Genomic DNA, 10,355 nt, shown 5'->3' on the forward strand with positions numbered 1-10,355 from the left:
TTTCAGGGTTTCAGGCTCTTGGATCCTTTGCAGGATTTTGGGGCTGGTTTGGAATGATTTGGGCAATTTCCTGGTAAATTCCAGGGCCGGGTTTCAAATGCTGAAACATTTCCTGAGAGAACCAGGAAGAAAAGGAATGGGAGGGAATTCCAGGGAGGGAATCAGGGGAATGTTCTACAGAATCTCAGAGACATTCCAGGGAAATTCCAGGGGAAAAAATGTTTTAAAATGAATTTCTACATTTACTTTTACTCTTTATCATTTATTTTATTATTATTATAGTGCCATGTCGAGTTCTATTTAATTACAGAATTAAATTCAGGGGAGCCGTGGGGGGGTCAGAGGAGGGAACTGAGATGAGTGAGGACACAGGGGGCACTCAAGGTCACTTGGGGTCATTTCAAGGTCACTCAGGGTCATGTCAAGGTCACAGGGGTTACCTGAGGTCACTTTTGAATTCTTGAGTTTTCCAAGTCCCTGACCAGGGTTACTTTAGGTCACTTCAAGGTCACTTGGGGTCACGTCAAGGTCATTCAGGTCATTCTAAGGTCACTTGGGGTTACTTCAAGGTCATTCGAGGTCATTTCAAGGACATCTGGGGTCACAGGGGTTACTTGAGGTCACGTTTGATTTTTTGAGTCACTGACCCAGTCACTTGAGGTCATTTCAAGGTCACTTCAAGGTCATTTCAAGGTCATTCAAGGACATTTGGGGTCACGGGGTTACTTGGGGTCAATTTTGATTTTTTTAGTCTCTGACCAGGTCACTTTAGGTCATTTCAAGGTCACTTCAAGGTGACTTGAGGTCATTTCAAGGTCACTCAGGGTCATTTCAAGGTCACAGGGGTTACCTGAGGTCACTTTTGAATTCTTGAGTTTTCCAAGTCCCTGACCGGGGTTACTTTAGGTCACTTCAAGGTCACTTGGGGTCACTTCAAGGTCATTTGAGGTCATTTCAAGGACATCTGGGGGTCACAGGGGTTACTTGAGGTCACGTTTGATTTTTTGAGTCACTGACCCAGTCACTTGAGGTCATTTCAAGGTCACTTCAAGGTCATTTGAGGTCATTTCAAGGTCATTCAAGGACATTTGGGGTCACGGGGTTACTTGAGGTCAATTTTGATTTTTTTTTTGTCTCTGACCAGGTCACTTTAGGTCATTTCAAGGTCACTTCAAGGTGACTTGAGGTCATTTCAAGGTCACTCAGGGTCATTTCAAGGTCACTTCAAGGTCAGTTGGGTCATTCCAAGGTCACTCAAGGTCATTTCAAGGTCACAGGGGTTACTTGAGGTCATTTTTGGATTCCTGAGTTTTCCACGTCCCTGGCTGGGGTTACTGTAGGTCACTTCAAGGTCACTTGGGGTCACTTCAAGGTCATTCGAGGTAATTTCAAGGACATTTGGGGTCACAGGGGTTACTTGAGGTCATGTTTGAATTTTTGAGTCTCTGACCAGGTCACTTGAGGTCATTTCAAGGTCATTTCAAGGTCATTTCAAGGTCATCCAGGGTCACTTGGGGTCATTTCAAGGTCACTTCAAGGTCAGTCGGGTCATTCCAAGGTCACAGGGGTTACTTTGGGTCATTTTTGGATTCTTGAGTTTTTCGAATCCCAGGTCGGGGTTACTTTAGGTCACTTCAAGGTCACTTGGGGTCACCTCAAGGTCATTTGAGGTCATTTCAAGGACATCTGGGGTCATTTCAAGGTCATTGTGGGTCACGGGGTGACTTGAGGTCATTTCTGATTTTTTTTAGTCTCTGACCAGGTCACTTTAGGTCATTTCAAGGTCACTTCAAGGTCACTTGGGGTCATTCCAAGGTCACTCAAGGTCATTTCAAGGTCACAGGGGTTACTCAGGGTCATTTTTGGATTCTTGAGTTTTTTGAGTCCCTGGCTGGGGTTACTTTAGGTCACTTCAAGGTCACTTGGGGTCACTTCAAGGTCATTTGAGGTCATTTCAAGGACATTTGGGGGTCACCAGAGGTTACTTGAGGTCATGTTTGAATTTTTGAGTCTCTGACCAGGTCACTTTAGGGCATTTCAAGGTCACTTCAAGGTCACTCGGGGTCATTCCAAGGTCACTCAGGGTCATTTGAAGGTCATTTGGGGTTACTTGAGGTCATTTGAGTCCCTGATAAATTGATGAAGGGCTCAGAGCTTGACTTGGGGTGTTCATTTCCATTTTTTTCAATCTTCTGTCAGAAATTGGGGTGGGGTTTGGAAAGCCTTTAAATTCCAGAGGGGGGAAATTCCCGGGGGTGTCTGGGGACCTGAGCTCCCTTTTTGGGATGGAAAGGGATTTCCCACCCCTGCTCCAGTGTTTGTGGTTTCTGCAGGAGCCCCTTTGGGTTCCTCTCCTTGCATCTCCCAAATGGGGGGAAAAATGGGGAAAAAAAAAAAAAAAAAAAAAAAAAAAAAAAAAAAAAAAAAAAAAAAAGGAGGAAAGTGGGGGAAAGAGTGGGGGAAAAATAAGGAATAAAAAAAAATAAAATAAAAAATTAAAATAAAATAAAATTTTCACTAATAATAAGGAAAAATTGAGGGTGGGGAGAATGGGGAAAAATAAAGGGAAATAGGGGAAATGGGGAAGGATTGGGGAAAAGAATGAGGGGAAGGGGGAAATAGAGGGAAATGGGGAAGAACTGGGGGGAAAGGAGGGAAAGAATGGGGGGAAAAGGGGAAAAGGGGAAAAAAGGAGGGGAAGGGCAAAAAGGGACAAAAAGGGACAAAAAGGGGGAGAAAAGGAGGGGGAGAAGAAAGTGGAGAAATGGGGAAAAATTGGGGAGAGAAAAAGGGGAAGACAAAAAGAGGAGGAAAGGGGAGCAAAAAGGGTGAGAAAAAAAAGGGAGAGGAAAAAGAGGGAAGGGGGAAATTGGGGGAAAAGTGTGGGACAAGAAATGGTGGGCAAGAAATCAGGAGGCAAGAAATTGGGGGGAAAGGGAGGGAAAAAATTGGGAGGGAAATGGGGGAAAAAGGGATAAAAAAAGGAGGAAAAGGGAGAAGAGGAGGAGGTAAAAAGGGGAGAAAGGAAAAAGGGGGAGAAAGTGAAAAAGGGGGAGAAAGGGAAAAAGGGGGAGAAGGGAAAAAAGGGGGAGAAGGGAAAAAAGGGGGAGAAGGGAAAAAAGGGGGAGAAAGGAAAAAAGGGGGAGAAAGGGAAAAAGGGGGAGAAGGGAAAAAAGGGGGAGAAGGGAAAAAAGGGGGAGAAGGGAAAAAAGGGGGAGAAAGGGAAAAAGGGGGAAAGGAGGGAAAGGGGGGGAAAAGGGTAAGAAAAGAAGGGAGAGAAATAAAAGGAGGGGGAGAAATAAAAGGACAGAAAAAAAAAAGGGGGGAGGAAAAAAGGGAAGAAGGAAAAAGGGGGAGAAATAAAAGGAGGGGGGAAGAGGGAAAAAAAGGGGGAGTAAAAGAGGGGGAGATTAAAAGGGAAATAAAAGATCCAGCCCTGTTAAAGACCCAACACACACTGAGAGCAGCCAGGGATTTGTTGCTCCTCACGGATCTTCCTCCCTCCCAGCCTTTGGGGTGAATCCCTTTCTCCTGGTTTGAAGGACAGGAACCTTCCTGGGATGGAAAATATCAGGAAAATACCGGGTTATAACGGTGAAATTATGGGTTTTTCGGACAAAAACATGGGGAAAGGAATGTCAGTTCTTTACAAGGATGTATCTAATGAGGAAAGCAAACAAGAGGCAAGGAAAGCAGAATCCCATTAATGACCCCACAAATCCTTCCCCACCCTTCAGCCGCTCTCCCTTGGTGCAGCTGTGGGGGCAGTGGGATGTCCGGGTGGATGGGGGCGGTTGGGTTAAAGTTTTGGGGTTAAAAACCCCAAAGCAGCAGCTGGGAGCAGCGGGGGCTGGGAGGCTCCGGGAAGAGGGAGAAGGGGGAGGAGAAAGGGAATTTTTGGGGTTTTCCTCGGCTCTCACCTCTCCCGAGTGATGTCCTGGGGGTGGAGAGGCAGCCGGGAGAGGGGTCAGGGATTGGGGTCCGGGGTTCCACTAAAGCACTGAACAGAGAATGAGAAATCAGGGATTGGGGTCCTGGATTTCCCCCAGGCAGAGGGAGAGGGGTCAGGGATTTGGGTCTGGGGTTCCCCCGAGCAGAGGATAAAAGATCAGGGATTGGGGTCCCAGGATTCCCCTAAAGCACCGAACAGAGGATGAGAAATCAGGGATTGGGGTCCTGGGTTCTCCCAAGCAGAGGGTGAGGGTCCCTCTGGAGAGAGGGATTGGGGTCCCAAGATTTCCCCTAAATCACCAAACAGCGTGAGGGATCAGGGACTGGGGTTCTGGGGTGAGGGATCAGGGACTGGGGTCCTGGATTTCCCTTAAATCACCAAACAGAAGATAAAAGATCAGGGACTGGGGTTCTGGGGTGAGGGATCAGGGACTGGGGTCCTGATTTCCCTTAAATCACCAAACAGAAGATAAAAGATCAGGGATTGGGTTCTGGGGTGAGGGATCAGGTATTGGGTTCTGCATTTCCCCTAAATCACCAAACAGAGGGTGAGGGATCAGGGATTGGGGTTCTGGATTTTCCCTGAATCACCAAACAGAAGATAAAAGATCAGGGATTGGGTTCTGGGGTGAGGGATCAGGGATTGGGGTCCTGGATTTCCCCTAAATCACCAAACAGGGTGAGAAATCAGAGATTGGGGTTCTGGGATGAGGGATCAGGGATTGGGGTCCTGATTTCCCTTAAATCACCAAACAGAAGATAAAAGATCAGGGGTTGGGTTCTGCATTTCCCCTAAATCACCAAACAGAGGGTGAGGGATCAGGGATTGGGTTCTGGGGTGAGAGATCAGGGGTTGGGGTCCTGGGGTGAAGGATCAGGTATTGGGTCCTGGATTTCCCTTAAATCACCAGACAGGGTGAGGGATCGGGGTTGGGGTTCCCACGAGCAGAGGCTGAGGATCCCCCTCTTTGAAAAGATCCCAAATCCCTGCGAGCCCAGACTCACCGGGGCAGGGGGAGCGGTGACGGGCAGAGCTCCGCGGTGGCTGCGAATCCCGAATTCTCTGCGGCCCCAAAACCATCCCTGACCCCGCCAGGGGAGCCAGCCCAGCCCCAAAAATCCCTAAAATCCCTAAAATCCCTAAAATCCCCGAGCTCCGAGCTCAGCCCCAAAATTACAACTGCGCCCCCATCCCAGGCACGCTCCTGTCTCGGAGCCCGTTCCCATCCCCGAGGCAGCAAAAGGGAGAAAAGGTTCCTGGGAGAAAGAAATAGAAAAAAATAAAAAAAGGAGAATTGTAACTTCCCCCAGCTGTGTCCCTGTGCAGCCGGGTTTGCACAGGTGGGATCTGGTTCCTCTGGGCGAGGAGGGAACGGCAGCACCAAAAACGCAGAACCGAGGGAGAGAAAAATCTCATTTAAATTAAAATATAAAGTATTAAAGAAGTCAACAGCATGTCCTTTGATGCAGGAATTAATCTGTTATTTAACATTAATTTTGTACAAAAAATGCTGCACCAGGGAGAGAAAAATCTCATTTAAATTAAAATATAAAGTACTGAAGAAGCCACCAAAATGTGCTTTGATACAGGAATTAATCTGTTATTTATCAGTAGTTTTCTACCAAAAACACAGCACCAAAGGACATAAGCACCTCATTTAAATTAAAATATAAAGTATTAAAGAAGTCACCAAAATTTCCTTTGATGCAGGAATTAATCTGTTATTTAACAGTAGTTTTGTACCAAAAACACAGCACCAAAGGAGAGCAACACCTCATTTCAATTAAAATACAAAGTATGAAAGAAATCACCAAGATGTCCTTTGATGCAGTAATTAATTTGTTATTAAATATTTATTTTGTACAAAAATGCAGCACTGAAACAGAGCAGCACCTCATATAAATTAAAATATAAAGTACTGAAGATGCCACCAAGATGTCCTTTGATACAGGAATTAATCTGTTATTTAACATTTATTTCGTACCAAAAATGCAGCACCAAAGGTAATCAGAACCTAATTTAAATTAAAATATAAAGAAGTCACCAAAATTTCCTTAGATACAGGAATTAATTTGTTATTTAACATTTATTTTGTACCAGAAATGCAGCACCAAGGGAGAGCAACACCTCATTTAAATTAAAATATAAAGTATTAAAGAAGTCACCAAAATTTCCTTAGACACAGGAATTAATTTGTTATTTAACATTTATTTTGTACCAGAAATGCAGCTCCAAGGGAGAGCAGCACCTCATTTAAATTAAGATATGAAGTACTGAATTAGCCACCCAAATATCCTTTAATACAGAAATTAATTTATTATTTATCAGTGTTCCTGTGCCATCCCTGGTGGGTCTGCCCCATCCCCAACCTGCTCTGAGCAGAATCAAAATGTCTATTTTAAAATAGATTAATTTTAATAAATAAATAATTTTAAAAATAAACCTTCTATTTAAACCCTGGCAATATTTGAACCACAGGTTATCTGTGATTCCAAATTTCAAAGCCAAACCAATCCTGCCACAGGATTTCTGTGCTCTGGGCTTGGCTTGGAGGGATTTTTGGTGTCACTGTGGCTTTTATCAAACCCTGCAAGTGCTGATTGCATCTCTAATTTGGCCTCAATAATCCAGGTTATTAAATAAATAAAAATCAATCAATCAATCCTTTAAATAAAAGGATTAAAGCTTTATGAAATCAAGCAGCCCAGGCTGCTGGGAAAGGATAACTCAGGGTGAAAATAACAATAATCAGCCAAGAGCAGCCAGGACTCCACCAAGAGCAGTGTCTGAACTGGGGAAGGGCAAATTCCTCACTGGAACAGCAGAGCTGGCACAAGGGCAGGAATTTTGGGGATAAAAAGGAATTTCATAAGGAATTTCATGCCAAGGGGTCATTTTGTGCTGGTGGTGCTGGGGACACACTGGGCAGCCCTGGAGTTTTATTTTTGTGGAGTTTATTTTTATTTCCTTTTGTGGGAAGGTAAAAATCAGCATTTCAGAATGAATATGAGGGGCTGGGGCTTTAATTCCATTTTAAAAATGTAACTGAATTCCAGAATAAACATGAGGGGCTGAGGCTTTAATTCCATTTTTCAAATTTAATCGAATTTCAGAGTAAAATGAGGATCTGAGGCTTTGGGGGTCAAGCTGCTGCTGAGTTTCCTGGGATGATGGAACATCCTGAGCTGAAGGGATCCACAAATCAGGATCCCAGCTCTGCACTGGAGTGCTCCAGGAAATTCCCTGCTCCTTATTTTGGGGTTTCCATGCCCTGAACTCTGTGCTGGAATTCCCCCAGATCCCAGCCAGGCTCATCCATCACTGGTAATTCCCAATTTTCCTTTGTTTAGACTGATGCAATCTCTGAAATGTTAGAAATCAGGAGGGAGCACTTATCTTATTCCCCAGGCACCACTCCTGCCTAATTAAACCCCCTAATTAACTGGAGCAGCCCATGAGGAGCAGCAGGAACAACATTCCTGGACAATGGGAGGAGAATTTCCTGCTGGATTTGCATCCTGAGGGCTGAGCAGGAGTAAATAAATTGATTTTTTTTATTATTTTCTCTCCAACATAAATATTTCATATTTAAATACTATTAATATTTTTTTTTCTAAATGAATTCTGGCTCAGAATTCCATTGGTTTTCCCAAAGCACCAGAGCCAATGGATACACTCAATTTTCCCAGGGATTTTTCTCACAACAACACCAGAAGTTTCAAATATTTTATGAATGAACCATGAATGTTCAGATAATTCCTCTCATTCCCTCACAAATCTTTGGAGTTTCAGCTCCTGTAATCCCTCTGCTCCTGCAGGGAAAGGCTGGAAAGGGAATTTTAAACAAGTCATGTCCATGGGAAGCAGGATGGGATTTGGGAGTTTTTCCATTTATTCCTCCTTCAGGCTGATGGATGCAATCCCTGGATTTCATTTTAGCTCTGTGAGAGTCAGGATTGGGTTTTAAGGGAGCCAGGACAGCTCTTTGTAAATAAAAACAGATTTTCCAAGAGTTCCACTCATCCTGCACATCACAAGGACAAAAATTAACATTTTGGGGGGATTTGAGAGCTAAAATCCATCATGCACAGCAAGAGCTGCTGGTTCTTGCTCTGGGAAGCCTCTGGAATGGGAAAAAAAAATAAATAAAAGCAGTGGGAAGCTTTAAATGGAGCAAAATCCACAATAAAACTGGGAATGAACAGACACAAGAGGTGTAGGGCAATTAATTAGGGATGATAAAGGGGAGGGAATTTGAGAAGAAATTAATGGGAATCTGCATAATTGCTGCTGCTTTTCCTAGGAAAGATGTGCTCTGCATCCCACAGCTCTGCTGGGATTGGGGTTTGGGCCTTAAATTTTTGGGGTTTGGAACAGAGGCATTGAAAATCCATCATTAATTCCAAAACTGGAATAAAAATGAATATTTTGCAGCCTGAAGCAGGGACAGTATCCAGGGAAATGCCTCTAAATTACCCATGGAATGAGGAGAATAATTAAGAAATATTTACTTCTAATTATATCCAATCCCTTTTTTTTTTTAATGCTGTGATTAATTAAATTCCCAGATTTCCTCATAGTCTCTGAACACATTACACATGGAAATTAATTTTCTCCACCAACTCATTAAGGGCCCCAAATGCTGCAGATCCCACTTGAATCAGTTTCTCCTTGCTTTGCATTGGAAATCTTTCCATGCACATCCCTCAGGCCCAGCTCCCACATGGAGCCATTTCCTGGGAATTCCAGGGAATTTATAGCAGAGAAAGTTCTTTTGGGGACATTGGGATTTATTAATTAACCAGGCAGGGCTGAAGGGGGAATTTCCAAAAGCCACCCAAAGCCATCTCCAGGTGTTTCCAAGGATAAATCCAATATTTTCCAAGTGTTTCCACAGGGTTTGATTTTAAAATAACTTAATCATTTAGAATTCTTGAAATTATATAATTTGAAAGTAAATCGGTGATTTAAAACTATTTAAATAATAATTAATAAGAATTTTTTGCTTTTATCTGGTGCATGAAATGGGGAATTCTCCATTTTCATCCAGACCAAGAATCCAAGGAAAAAATTGGAAAGTTGGGGTGGGGTCTCTGCTGGCTGGGCCATTGTGTCCTGTCAGGAAAGGTGGGGTTGGGATGGATCCCCCTCAATCCCATGGAAAAATTGGAGATGGGATCCCCACCTTAAATCCCATCCCATTATCCCATCCCATTATCCCATCCCATTATCCCATTATCCCATCCCATTATCCCATCCCATCCTATCCCATCCCATCCCATCCCATCCCATCCCATCCCATTATCCCATCCCATCCCATCCCACCCCTGCCTTTAGGAATTTCCATGTCCCAATGTCCAGCCTGGCCTTGGACATTTCAGGGATCCAGGGGCAGCCACAGCTTCTCTGGGAATTCCATCCCAGCTCCTCCCCACCCTCCCAGCCAGGAATTCCTTCCCAAAATCCCATGGAAATCCCACCTCCACACACAGGTCCTTCTGCAGTTCCCTGGATTTTCCTTTCTTCCCCTTCTGAAAGTAGGAATGATGTTGTTAGGCTTTGTTTTGCAAGGAATTTGAGGTTCCCACAGATCCCTCACAGGGAGCCACATCCAGGATTTCATTTTCTCTTGGATAAATCCATCTGGAAATGACCCAGCATGGGCAGGATGAGACAACTCCAGCTTAGTCCAATATTGGACAGAGGCAGTTCAAGAATTTCATTTTTAAATATCTGGGAATGTGTTCCTTGACATTTGGGGGAGGCTGTGGGAGTCATCCAGGAGCATCCAGGAGGGGGAATCCCAAATGGAGGCAGTGCTGGGAATTCCCAGCAGGTGTTTCCACACTAATGACTCCCCAGGGAGGGCAGGTTGGAGCAGGGGGAGCCAGCTCAGCTCTGCCTGTGCATTGGCATTCCAGGAGAGCAGAGCCTCAGGTCCTGGAGCTGCTCTCCATCTGTGATCCATGTGTTATTTACAGGGGCAGCTCTTGTGTGGCTTTAGTCAGAAAATCAGGTTTTAGTGCCAGGCCCCTGCTAGGCCCAGTCTTAGTGAAAAGCCTTGAACCACTCAGCCCTTGGGCTTGGTTTGGTGGGGGTGTCAGGGCACAACACCCGCAGCACAGCTCCTGGTGGAGCATGAGGAGCTTAGGCCTGGCCTAAAGACACACAAGGACTGGCTTAAACCCCCTTGGCTTTGACAGGAGACAGATGTGGCTCAGGAGGAGCTGCAGGTGTGCCCTGGAGAGCAGGTGGGATGTGACTGGGAGTTGGGAATGATGAGGAGCAACAGGGGTGGGATGGAGCACCCTGCTCCAGAGGGATCATCCTGTTCCAGGGGGATCATCCTGCTCCAGAGGGATCATCCTGTTCCAGGGGGATCATCCTGTTCCACATGGATCAT

Source organism: Oenanthe melanoleuca, chromosome 9, assembly GCF_029582105.1.
Source record: "Oenanthe melanoleuca isolate GR-GAL-2019-014 chromosome 9, OMel1.0, whole genome shotgun sequence".
In the NCBI taxonomy this organism is placed as follows: domain Eukaryota; kingdom Metazoa; phylum Chordata; class Aves; order Passeriformes; family Muscicapidae; genus Oenanthe; species Oenanthe melanoleuca.